Source organism: Dromaius novaehollandiae, chromosome 6 (genome assembly GCF_036370855.1).
Source record: "Dromaius novaehollandiae isolate bDroNov1 chromosome 6, bDroNov1.hap1, whole genome shotgun sequence".
Classification (NCBI taxonomy): domain Eukaryota; kingdom Metazoa; phylum Chordata; class Aves; order Casuariiformes; family Dromaiidae; genus Dromaius; species Dromaius novaehollandiae.
The window spans coordinates 25,844,179-25,854,702 of NC_088103.1; the positions used below are offsets into that span (position 1 = coordinate 25,844,179).

Here is a 10,524-nt window from a genome sequence, read left to right on the forward strand (position 1 = left end):
CTGGAAATGTCTTCCCAGAACTTTGTTTCTTCAGGTGTATACTTTGCTCTGCAGTCTTCATCTGCATGTAGCAGCCACTGCCCTCCTGGGTGTGATGCAAATTATAAAACCTGTTGTTAATGCTAATGTGTGCTAGCAGCCTTGTACAGCATTAGACACTGGTGGTTTAAGTTTATCAGTTCTTGAAAGTTTTTCAGGGCTGCTAGTCTACAGATCTTATCAGTCCTTGCGAAATGTTCATATAATATCTCCTTAGCACGTATGTTTCTTCTCTTTGGCTTGTGTTGTTTTTGGGAACTATTTCTCCATCCAAACTTATAGAAACATATGTAACTCAAATATACAAAATTCTCACAAATGGGGCTTTTTTAACTCTGGGAGGTATCACTTTACTGGGATGGTGGCAGGCAAACTTTCCTGGTCAGGAAGATGGACTATGAGAGCAAGCAGCCCATTTGAAATGGAATCTGGACTGTTTGTCCCTGTCAAAGTCTCATGCATCTAAGCTGAAGTGAACACTGTCATCACCTCAAACAGGCAAGGCATAACGCAAATAAGCATCATGCCTTGTAGCACAGACTTGTTGCTAAGGTATGACCTTGGCAGAGTATGTGACGTTGTGGTACGAGGGTTCAAATTCATTGGGAATAAGCTGCATCAATAGGTGGATGGATCAGTCCTTGGGCACACCACCACCATCTTTATATGGACGGACTCAATGTTCATCTGCTTCAGATGGTCTGAGCCTATATATGATGCTTCATGACTCAAAGGAAAGACTCTCTGCACAGCTCTCCTGAGTGTTTTGCAGGACTTTTTTTCCCCTCCCTTTGCTGTTCCCTGGATCTCTCCATCCTTGGAAATGCCATTCCCTTCCTGTTTTAAAGCCTCTGCTGGGCTTGTGACCAGCCCTCTGACTCATCTTTGTCTCTCTGCTTCTGACCAAAACTATTCAGTTATATCCTTTAAAGTGTATAGACACTTGACAAATTTAGGTAGAACAATTCTGGTTCCTGATTTTTAATAGTGTCCATGGACTTTTGTCCTCTCTCAGCACTTTTGTCTTCAGGATGCTCCTCTTCTGATGCCCCATGGAACTGGATCTGGACATGCAGAGGTTTTTACAGATGGTCTAATTGTCTCTCATATGGAGCAATGACCTTCTCTGAAAGGTTCTTTGGTAAAGCATAGCTACCCAGTCTCTCTGCTGATAAGCAACAGATTCCTCACGGACTCTAGAAGGGTTAAGATGGGCAATATAACCACATGGCATCCAGCAGCTAGCAAATTATGTACCTGCCATATATGGGAATGTAGCAGAGTGGGATGGCCCAGGCTTTCAAACCAGGAGAGAGTTCTCTGGGCACATAGCCATATGACATGCTGCACTGGACATTAGTGAATAGGTTCGTTTGGGGCTTTCCTACATGTGGTTAATGAGATAGTCTGCTCCTTCAGCAGGTCTCAGTTAGTCTGGCTCCTTTGTGAGCAGCACTGGCTTAGTCTGGCATCTTCTCCAATGGTCTCAGTTAGCTTTTTTTGGTTTCACCCAGATGATTCTTGGTCTCCTGCTGCTGCAGGAGGAAACACCTTTGCTGGCTGCACAGCAAGGGTCTCCAAGGAAGTCTGGTGTGTGGCTGGCAAGCCTGAATTTAATGCCAGCCAACAAGCCTGGAGAGAGGACTATTATCATCTTGGGTTTCCACAGTGGAGGAAGGAGTGAGTGCTCTGAAACTCTTCCTTATTTTAGCCTTGCCTTTTCCCCTCCAAGGACTCTGATCCTCCAAGAGGTTCCTGCCCTGAGCCGTCAAAGGGGCTGAGGATGAGGGCTGGGTAACAAGGCACTGTGAGGGAGAATCTGTGGGCTACTGAAGAGGCTCCTAATCACCAATGTGTGGGTCATTCCCTTTCCCACTGCAGGATCTCTCATGTATTGCTCCACATCTCACCAGTAAGGCAGGCTGGCATGTTGGCTGAGTTTCAGTGTGACTTGAGCAGCAGCAAGGGGAGAAACCACCCTGCCAGTTTGATCAGTCAGCAGCCCAGTGGTTGGGGGGAGCACATGCGGAGCCAGGTCACGGTCAGCAGCAGAGGAGCGGGGAGGGACAGGGGAGATTTGACTAGGGTAACCAAGAAAAGAGGAGGAGTCAGATTTTGTATAGGGAGCCAGAATGGCGAAACACTCTGTGCCTCACTCAGACATGTTGTGGTGGGGAAGACTTGACTTCAAACACAGTCTTTGTGGTGAAAATTGAGAGGGTTGTGCTGCTGTGCTTGACAGCAACCGTGTAGCTATGACCTGTGATGTGGGGATGGAGTCAGTGGGTGTGCAGGTTAACATACATTCAATTGTTTTGTTGTTGGCATTTTGTTATGTTTGAAAACTGTCCAGGAATTCCAGACACAATCAGAAATTAAAAGTAGATGGTTGTCTGTGGTTACCATGATAAAAAATATAAACCAGCTGGAAAGTGTGAAAAGGCCAAGCTGACATGGCAGTAAAGAGTCACGAGCTGTGGATTTAAGTCTTAAGTGATGTCAGTTGTTTCACAAAGCCAGGTTCTTGCCTCGTTATTACAGAACTGCCATTTGAGAAATCAGAGGCACATGCAGCCCTTAGTGACAGACCCTGGCTTGCATGGACTTTGGACGCTTGCAATGCCAAGCACCTCCTTTTTTATTTGAGGATGTCACTATGATAGGTACAGCACCAACCATGGCAATTGCAATTTATCTGTCACACCCTTAACTGGAATTAACCCCCACTCCCCTGCTGGCTCAAACAGCTCAGCTCTAGATTATTTCTCAGCTTCTGCTGCCTGTTTCTGGAGAGATGGTGCTCTTGTCCTGCTGTCTTGCAGTAGGAATATTTTTGTTTCAGTGTACCATCTTCCCTGACAGGAAGAGCTGCCTAACCCTGTCCGCTTGGCCTCGGAGGTGATATTTCCAAGTACAGGGGGAAGGAGGAGGTTTTTCCAGTACCTGTAAATCTGTGCTTTCACTGGGGGGTGCTTTATCTATGCCAGCTGATCTAGAGTGTCTCACTATTTTTCACTGAGGATGAGAGGGATTAACTTTAAACTAACTCACTTCCTAAGTGAACACTGCTCTCTTTTACTGCTGCGCTGGGGCCCCTTCATGACCATGAGTGGATTCTCTTCCCCACAGGACCCTTTTTACAGAGGAGAACCAAGTCCATTTAACAGGCTAATGTGCATTGAAGCAAAGTTTGCATGAAAGGTATGCTGCCAGATCCCAGCCTCATCTTATAAATATTTACTCTTCTGTGTGCCTTGACCAGTCCTATGCATTTCAGTGTGGCAATAAGCGGCAGGCGCATTTATAAGCGTGTGTATTGGTGGTAACCTTTGCGTTCGGGCTGGTGCAGTGAGGTCAGGAAAGCTGTCTGTCCTGTCTCCTGGAGACCAGAGAAGGTTCAGAGGCATTGGCTCTGATACCATTCACTATGCCCAGGCAACCATTTGGGTTAGAAATATCTGCACGTGCTGGCCATACAGAATTGAGGTGTTTCTTTATTGTATGATTAAAGGGCAACGGGAATGTATCTAGTAGGAGCTGAGCCAAGATTCTGCCGGTGCCACAGCTCAGTCACTGGACTTCTGGGTAGCACAGCAGGGCTGCATGGGAGGCAGAGGAGGGTTTCCCCACCTAAAGAGAAATCTGTTATACCTCAGTGTGGTATTGTGGCTAAATGAGCCTAACAGCAGGGCAGGGAAAATTCAGCTGAGTTGAAGTAACTGACAAAGACGTGCCAGGTGATTAGTGATGCTTGTGGTACGTCCTGTCCCTGCTCAGGTAGAAGGAGCTGACAGTAAACATGCTGCTAAGGAATGAAATATGTCCACTTCCCATGGCAGAGACTTTTATTACCAGGCTGTGCTGTTCTGTTAGCTTACGACATCCAGATGAGGATGCAGGCATAGAATAAACCAGGCATTAGGAGATCTATCTCAACCCATCAATCATTCAAAAACATTAAATATTTACACGTACAACTAGAACTGATTTAAGTCTCTCGAGAGAAAAAACCGTGTATGTGTATCCTGGGAAAGGGTGCTTTAGTTTCAGTGCTTATTGCAGTTCCTTCTTGTTGCACAGGAATGTGGCTCTGTCAAGAGTTTCTGCAGCAAAAAAAAAAAAAAGGAGGGGGAATACTATCCTGCTCTAGTTTTCCTCAAAGGCTAAGAGGTGGCTGAAGGCCCTTCAGGCCTGCCTTGGCAACCTCACAGGAACAGGAATAGTTGAATTCCAAATAGAGAAGATAACAGATGCTTTCTCCTATGGTCATTCGGGTTATCATAACATCCTTAACCAAACTCAGACTTCCCTATGCTAGGTGTGGAAGGTGAAGTCTACTCCAAAGAGCATGACAGACAAATTGGGAAGGAGGAAAGCAACATCCGTGACAATTCCTGGATAAAAACCTGGGATTAGGTGACTTGCCCAGTCTCATGTAAGAAGCCAATAGCAGAGTGGGGAACCAGATGAATTAATTCCTAGTGACTCAGACCATAGGCTGGCCCAGCCCAAGGGGTATGAGAACTGCATCATCCTCCTGACCAGCTAAATTCCACTGAGGGGACTCCTTGCCAGCAGATAATGTAGTTGGATCAGAAGTGAAATGCCTTCTGAAACCATGTTGGTGTTGCCATAAATATCATCTGGGAAGAGAAAAAAGGAAAAAAAACTCTGGCCATGTTCAAATGTTCTGGTTTGGGTATTTTTAAAATGAAATGTTTTTAGCTCTTGCTTGGAAGGACTTTTCAGCTATATTTGTGTGCAAAGATGCCAATTATATATATTATGATAGAAGGAGTAAAAATTGAAAAGAAGGGAAGCTGAAGGAGAAAACTACCTCAAGAACAAACAGCCAGACAAGAAGTCTGAAAGATCCTAGCTCTTTGTCTCCAGATGAATCAAAAAAGATTGAGGATTTTTTCCTTCATTTTTTTCACATTCAGGCTATGTCCTGAATGCAAATGAAAACCAGTACTGAAACAGGTACTTTCTCTGAAACAAGAATTTTCATTTTTTGATGCTCCTCTAATACAAGTCCTCATGCACTGCCTGCACGTGACTCAGCTTAATTGGAATTGGAGAGACTAGAGACAAAGAAAAATCTCAAACACAGAAAATAAATCCTACGCAGACATTAAAACAAAGCTAGTGCATTGTTAGCAGTGGTTCTAAAGAGCCTTGATATTTCCTGAAAACTCCCATGTGTCTGCAGTATCTTCCACCACGTCAATCCCAGCATGTTATGTGGTCATTAGTCCAAAGAACATATTCATGCATTTATGAGTTTAAGATGGGCTCATTAGTCAGGAGTGGCAAACTGAGTTATGAGCTTCATTCTCAAAGATTCGGTATGTATTGCATGCTCTGCTAGCAGAGATCTTCATAAATTGGCAGCTGGGCTTCTCAGAAACTTGTAGTAATAAAAATGAATTAGAAGATCTAAAATGAACAATATGGGAAAAATAGGAGTGTTTTCTTCAAAACACAGGTGGGATTCTGGAGTTGTGACTGCAGCCCTCTGTATCCCCATACTGTGATTAGAATGAAGATCGGAGGAGAATTTAGAGCAGGATAACTCCTGGCAATAATTCGTTAGCCTGCTGTACCCCCGTGGGAGTGGTGTGAAGTTTTCCAGAAGAAATATTTTACCGTGTCACACCAATGGTCCATCTTGTCTGTTATTTTGTCTCCATCAGTGGCAACCAGAGAGGCTATTTGGGGAGAGCTCGCAAACCTGGCTGCTGTCTGTCTTCTCTCATCCTTGAAAACTTGCACATGTCTAAGGGCACATCTCTGTCTTTAGCCTCTGCTGATGGACCTTGTTGCCTGTGAGTCTCTCCAGTTTCTTCGTGATCGTGCTGGTGCTGTCTGCCTCCATGACTTCCCATCGAACAAATTCCAGAAGTTTACCACCTCCTCTGTTTAAAAAAAAAAAAAAAAAAAAAAAAAAGTACTGTTACCTATCAAAAACATCCCAAATTTTCCAGTTTCAAGTTTCCAGTAATTCTTAGGTCATTTTGAACCTCCCCAGCTCTCAGATGAGGAAGCTGAGTCACAGACAAGAGCTGCTGTTTCAAGAGGTGCCCCAGCTGACATGTATCGGAGTCTGAGCACTTGGAGCCTGTGTTTTCATGGTTGTTGTTGGAAAGCTGCGGGCTCTCTGTGCTTAAACTCCAGGAGTGGAATTCAGTATGTCAAACTTGCCATCTAGAAGGCAGGCACCTGGCCGTTCATTTAGGTATCTGAGTTACAGATGCACCAGCAGAGGATGATTCATCCTTTTATAACACATGTATCTAAGACTGCTGGTGAGTCACTGCAGGAGCTGCCTCCCTGTCCCTCTTGACAGGGATGCCTATTAAACTGGAGCAGATTTCACACACAGGTTTGAAATTGCTGAAGTCAGCTGAAATCTGCCCCCACCATCTTTGCTCTATAAAAAGAGATGCCTAAATTTTAAGTCATCTTACAAGAATTTTGGCTGAAGGGGGATGCTGGGTGGGTGGACACAGTGTCACCTGACTCTCAGTCACCTGCCCCAGGTGTGAGAACATCCCTCTAAACTCATTCACAGTTGTGGTGTTTCAGGACTTTTAAATCAGTTACACTGGTTATTGAGTGATGCACTTTCTGGTAGTCACCCAAGAAAAATGTATTTAAGCATAGTTTTGGGGGGATTCAGGGTCAGACTAATTCAATATTTTGGGTGATAAAACAGCAGTTAAACCCATGATATTTACCTCACCAGTATTTAATTAGGAAACTCAAAAAGACAGGAAGAAGTCCAGTATTATGAGTTCATAAATCTTCCCCCTGTTTTTGCATGTTAAAAATCACATGGCAGGTGTCATTAGTCATGTGATTAATTTATAAACCATGAATTTTATATATCTGTGTAAGTGTTACAGTCAGAATGTGAAAATCCTATATAGATGAAGTGACAAATATTACAATGATTTGGTCAAAATGTAAATTCCGCTTAGCTTGTAAAAAGACTGAAGGTCACAGGCATTTTGAGAAAGGATAGGCACTTTTCTCTTTGAGTGTGAAAGACCAGCGTTTTATAAAAAGCTATTTTAGGAGAACTGAAAAAATGTAAAACAAGCAGATGTTTGTTACAAAGCCAAACTGGCATGTAACAGCTGTCGTCACTATGGTCTCCACTATGAAATATTGTTTGTGCTGCAAAGTGCTACGTTTTTCCATACAGTTTAGAAAGAAAGGCAGAGTTTTATGAGTTGCTTTTTTTAGTTAAGAATCCCAAGTAAGTGAGGATTTGATTGTTTTTACATAACGCCAGTTTACAATATACAGTCACTAAACGACTGGTTTCATAACATAGCTAACATTTGTGTGTGTAAAAATCATGGGATTTTTTAAGACTGTCTCGCAAGTCTAAGGTATCGCGCTTTATGAATATGTGCACATAGGTAAGTATTTATATATATATGTGTATTTATTTGACTGTGTGCACCCTTGTGCATGCTGGATTATCTCTGACTCGTGGATTTTCATGCTTTCTTACCGAAGTTCCTTTTTGAATGGAAGCCACGATGCTCACAGCTCCCGTGACTCCAGCGTCTGACGGTTAAGGGCAAGCACCGCCGTGGTGGCTGCGCTGGACCGAAGGGACGCCCGCACGGGAAGGGCGGGCACGGTAGCGGGCGGGGGAAGGGGGCAGCCGCCCCCGGGGGAGGGGACGTTCGTCCCTTCCCGGGTGTCCTGCTCTGTCGTCCCCTTGCTCGGCGGGGCGGCACCGGGGACAACGTCAGGCGGGACTTCTTCGGGGAGGCCGGCGAGAGCGACGTCCCGCTGCCGCCTGCGGGGCGAGGGGCTGGGGGCCCGGCGGGCCCGGCGTCGCCCCGTGGGCCCGGCGCCCGAGCGCGGGGGGGAGGCCGCGCGGCCCGCGGCGGCAGCTGCCCGGGCGAGGAGGCAGCGGTGCCGGGGCGCGGATTGGGCCGGGCGCAGTCAGCCAAGGGCGGCGCGCCGCGGATTGGCCCCGCCGCGGTCAGGAGCTGTGGGCTGTTGTGCACACGCAGCCGACGTGCTGCGGGGGCCGTGGGCTGACCGGCAGTAACCTTCGGGGAAGCTCGGCCCCTTTCGGCTCTTTCCCCGCTCCCTTTGTGCGCCGTCAGCCCGCTGCGGCTCCTGCCGGGGCGGGCGGCCCAGCCGATGGCCCGGAGCGGTGTGCGAGGCGCGCGAAGCGCGGCTCTTCGGGCCGAAGCCGCCCTGGTCGCGGCGGCCCTTTGCAGGCCGAGCCGGGGGGGCGAGCGCCCCTACGTAAGGCAGCGCGGGGGCGGCGGCGGCAGCCGGGGACGAGCCCCCCGCCGCGCTGCGATACGCGGGGGGAACCGGGGAGCGCCCCGCCTCGGCCTCTCCGGGCAGGAGGCGGCCAGCAAAACCCGGGGACGGGCAGCGGGCTGGGAGTCCCGGGGGCAGAGCCACCGCTGCGGTCACGGGGCACCTCTGCCCCGGCAGCCTGGGGGCAGCATCTCCTGGGGACGCCCGGCGGCTTCGCCCCTGCCCCCCTGCAGAGCGCTTTCCGAGGGGCGCCCGGCAGCGGCTCTCAGGGCTGCCCTCGCCCTCGCCCTCCCCCACGTGCTCTCCTGCGCCTTTGCTCATTTTCCTCTCCAGCCGCTGCCCTGCTCCCGAGCGCTCCGGCAGCCTCCCCTCCCAGGGCCTTGGGGGGCCTCTGGCCCCCTGCTATCTTGGCAGCTCCCAGTTTCCCACGGTGGCAGGAGCCCTCTGGGGCCAGCGCCCGGCCCCACGGCAGGGCAGCGAGCGCACGCAGGGCACCTCCCCGCGCCGAGCTCTGCTCGCTCCCTCTCGGCTGCTGCGTCCCAGCCCTGGGCAGCCAAGGGGACCCCGGTCTGGAGCCCGGATGCCCCCACGGATCACGTTCGCCTCTCTCGCGTGTTTGCTCGACGGCTAGCAGCTAGGGCAAACCCTCCACCTGGCTGCTCCGCAAGCCGCCATGCCGCTGCCCCAGCCCTCCCCGCACCCCGGCACCCCAGCCGGTCCCGAACAAGCAGGCACTTGTTCCTCCCTGGCTTTCCGAGCGCAGCGCAGAGCCAGCTGCCTCGTTAACCCCTCCCTTCCCTGGCAGGCGGAGGATTTGCAGAGGTGCAAAGCTGAGGCCCGTCAGCACTGCGACCCGAGCTCACCCGTTGTGCGGGAAACGGGGAGCAATAATCAGGTGCGAAACAGTCTCAGGCAGCAGTCTCAAAATGCTGAGCTGGCACTCAGGGCTCGGTAGTACAGAAAGACGTATTTTGGCCAGGGGATTTAATAACAGCCTTCCACACAGAGGGAGAGGCAGTGATCTGGGTTCTGCTCTCATAAAGTTCAGGCAGACGGATCATTAATTTTATTTTTAGCCTTGTCTGAATGATCAAGAGGTCTGAAGAGCTGCCTTCTCCGTTTCACTGTGTTAGGAGGGGTTGTGCTGGCACGGCTGGGACCAAAAGAGCTCGAGGCTGTCAGGCAGCACCTCTCCGGCACTGCCAGCGCAGGTTCGTCTGTGACCAGCTGGGGCGCCGCAGCCCTCTGCTCGCCCGCTTCTACGGCTCAGGGCAGCGGCATCACGCCGCCTTGCCTGGGCCGGTCGCTCACCTCCGGGCGGGTGAGTGCAATCGCCAGGAAGGGCGCAAACCGCGCTGCCGCCCAGCCCCTTCTGCCGCTCCCTGCAGCCGCCCGCACGCTCCCGGGCTGCGGTTGCGCGGCGCTGGCGCTGGCCCGCCCGCCCAAGGCGAGGGGCAGCTGGAAGCCGAAGCGTGGCCCGGCTTTGCCGAGGAGTTCAGCGTGACGGGTGCGCGGGGCTGGCCGTGCCGGCGCCTTGCGAGGTGCCTGCGCGCTGCGCGGGGTGGAGAAGGGCTGCCCCAACAAGGGTGCCAGCCGGGCCTCCTCCCGCAGGCAGCGAGCCGGCCCCGAGCACGGGCTCCCGCGTTCGCCGCTTCGCCCGAAGCCGCCGTCGGGCCTTTGAAGGGCGGCTGGTGGGGAAGCTAGCATCAGCTCACACGATGTAGGGCCGGGGGGTTCGCCTGTCTCCTCCCGCTTCCCTCCGGCTGCGGGAGGGGTGGGGAGAGCCGGGGCTCTGCCTCTTGCCGGAGGAAACCCCCCCTCGCCGAGGCCAGCGAACTCGCGTGGCGCAGGCTGTGCCGTGCCCGCTGCGGGGACGGGCTGCCGGTGTTACGTGTTACGCCGCATGTATGTGTGTCGGCCGCACAGTTCTGGCAAGAGGCCCTGGGAGGAATTAAACGGCAGTAACCCCACGGTAAAGAGGACAGCTCACTTTCCATTTGCAGGGGCGGGCCGGGCCGCAGCGCAGTGGAGTATGAAAGCCATTATAATCTGCTCATTCACTGCTCTTAAAGAGGCAGAGGTTTTCCCCCTCCTTCCAGTCTCCCGGTTGGGGACGGTAACTCGTAGCTCTCCCCATCCCAACAGGGAGTCTCACGCTTTACCCAGCCCGGCCCACCGTGTCGT

General features: G+C 51.1%; 1 long non-coding RNA gene across 1 annotated transcript; it reads right to left on the reverse strand.

Moving 5' to 3' along the window:
• Window positions 1–3,866: 3,866 nt before the first annotated feature.
• Window positions 3,867–8,296, reverse strand: LOC112980238 (uncharacterized). The gene is made up of 2 exons (XR_003258380.2): window positions 7,565–8,296; window positions 3,867–5,957 (listed from the first exon to the last, which is right to left on the reverse strand). It is a non-coding gene; the product is annotated as an uncharacterized LOC112980238 (long non-coding RNA).
• Window positions 8,297–10,524: the final 2,228 nt, after the last annotated feature.